General features: G+C 36.6%; 1 long non-coding RNA gene and 1 pseudogene across 1 annotated transcript; one reads left to right on the top strand and one right to left on the bottom strand.

The window, feature by feature from the left end:
- Positions 1-2,500, bottom strand: part of LOC140949481 (uncharacterized) — a 257,928-nt pseudogene that overhangs the window by 35,941 nt on the left and 219,487 nt on the right.
- Positions 933-2,348, top strand: LOC140951302 (uncharacterized). The gene is made up of 3 exons (XR_012167272.1): positions 933-1,048; positions 1,457-1,663; positions 1,907-2,348. It is a non-coding gene; the product is annotated as an uncharacterized lncRNA (long non-coding RNA).

Raw genomic sequence — 2,500 nt, 5'->3', positions numbered from 1 at the left:
GCATTAGTTTCTGATCTAAAACTCTAACCCTGCAATGTATCTTTGATACTAAGCAGCTAAATAATGTTCAAAAGACCACGTTTCACGTTACTTTGGGAAGCAGAGCGCACAAACTGAATTATTACAAGATGCAAAATACTGGTGAATTTGATATAAAGCCAATTGTTCTGCCCCTCATCAGCTGAGACGTCTTGATCTAAACTGATATCTTGATTGGATAATGATGTCCTTTTTGACAAAAACTATTAACTTAATTTGATTGTAAGTAATTAAGTAACTGCATACTGTCATACTAATGGCAGTGATCTTAGTTACATCAGGCGGACAACTCCCGCAACAACATCAGCTAAAAGAAACCCGAGCATAAAAGATTGACCAATAATACAAAATTTGTGGCAGATACTATTTTCTAAAATGACTAACAACACCTCAAGCGTAAATCACGAAACGGAAAAATGATTGGTCATATAATGTTCAATGGCGTGACGGCAGAGAATTTGACGAAATTTACAGATTTCCTTTTAATATCACGGCTTTAAACAGTAGAAACATTCAATTTTCACATGATAGCTATTTCCCTGAAAATTTTAAAAACTAATTGTTACAATTTGGACAAAATGAGTTAAAAATTAGGATTTCTTAATGGTAACATTTATAAGGAAATCTAATGACTCGATTTGCGTAAACCTACCAAATTAAAAAATTTGGCTTTTTCGATAGATGCTTGTTGCCATGGCAACGATCGAAATCTCACTTCTATTAAAACCGTCCATACCAAATATGAGCCTTATACCTTCAACGAGTCTTGAATGACACTCCAATGATCACAGTGTTTCCAACCACCTTAATTGTGGCTTTTTAGGTAAATTGTTCCATTTAATGTTTTTTTCCTCTATCCCTTTTAATACCAATATAAAGCACATATGGATTGGCCGAAAAGGTGATGCAAAGTGTTGGCAAATGAAGACAGACTTTGGAACGATAGAAGAGGGGACGAACTGTAACGACCAAAAGAACTATATTTGTGAAATGCCAGCGTCAGTAACAAGTACGTTTTATATCATCCACATCAAGAAGGTTACACTTAGCATGTTATTGCACAAATAGCCTATGCTCAATCTGAGAGCCCTGGACAACACTATTCTACTTAGCTAATTAATTATTTATTCATACGGCAACAACCACATAAGACGTTGTATGAAAATTATTGCTTTTTCTCTAAAATTGGGCGAAATGTGCAGTACGTTTTTCCTCTTAAACTTTCGTTTAGTATTTTCGGGTTAAAGTCTATCAAATTTTAGTGAATAGCTTCCAATGTAATAAAAGCTCCGCTTCTAGGCTTGTCTAAAAGCTATATGTTCATGCCTTTGCCCCAGACTTTAAGGTAAGTGACCTTGTCAGCGAGATACTCGATGGTTTTAAAAACTTCTATCTATAATTCTGCATTTATCTTTAGGTACTGTTTGTTATGAGTACCCTAGCAGGAATTCATCTGTTCCCATTACAGTCAACTGTACATTTCCAGAAAACCTTTGTTTCAAATACGACAATACAACGGCAAGCGGCGAACAAGTCACCATTCAAGGCTGTATATCCGCTGATCAATGCCGACAATTTGAAGATCAACATTTACACTGTTGTGAAGGATATCTGTGTAATAGTAGTAAGTATGATGGACATGAAAAAGTTAAAAAATTGTCAATTTATGCCCACCGTGCAATGTTCCTCAGAAACAGAGAGAAGTTAGATTATTTAACGAAGATCCGTGAAGGAAGAAAAGCCATGCTTAGCAGCGAGGTAGATTTGAAGACTTTATCGGTAATTTTTCGTAAGTTAATGCACCTGTTTTATTCAGCGCACAGTCGCACGTTTCCTATGCCAATTTATTATAATGCAATACCTTTAGTTTCAGTTATGAACACCAAGATGTCTGAACCGGAAAATCCGACCCACGCCATTTCTAAAGTCATCTACATCTCAGTTGGTGTCACCTCCGCTTTTTTGCTGCTCTCCGTCACTTTTTTCGTCTGGTGCTACAGAAGGAAGAAGTTAAAGACTATTGAAAGGTTTGTGTAGCTTTTAATTTGCTAACCATGCACATTGGTCAGCGTAATTTTTTCTCCAGTTGAAGGTGTACCAAAAACACATAAGCCAAATGTTACGTTCGGAGCATTTGATTTTAGCGCGATGTTATTGGTTAGATTGCATCATGTGGCCACTTAAACAGCGTCGCGCACCTGCCTTGATGACAGTTACAAGGAAGTCACTCGGGTTGCAATTTCTATTTAGAATAATCAAGCATTTTGTTTTAGCCAAGGGGTTGAAAACCTAAAAGACAGTAAAAAAGAAGAGATGCTAAAGAATAATACCTTGGAAATTCAATTAAAAATTGACGTGATTGATAAAAAAATATTATTGCGTTCGACGTCGGGAGAACGCAACCTAAACTCAACGCCCAAGAGCCTGAGCACGACCATTCAGCGGAAAGAAACTCAACTTT

The sequence above is a fragment of the Porites lutea genome, chromosome 10 (genome assembly GCF_958299795.1).
Source record: "Porites lutea chromosome 10, jaPorLute2.1, whole genome shotgun sequence".
NCBI classification, from domain to species: domain Eukaryota; kingdom Metazoa; phylum Cnidaria; class Anthozoa; order Scleractinia; family Poritidae; genus Porites; species Porites lutea.
This window is presented reverse-complemented; position numbering and strand designations above follow the sequence as displayed.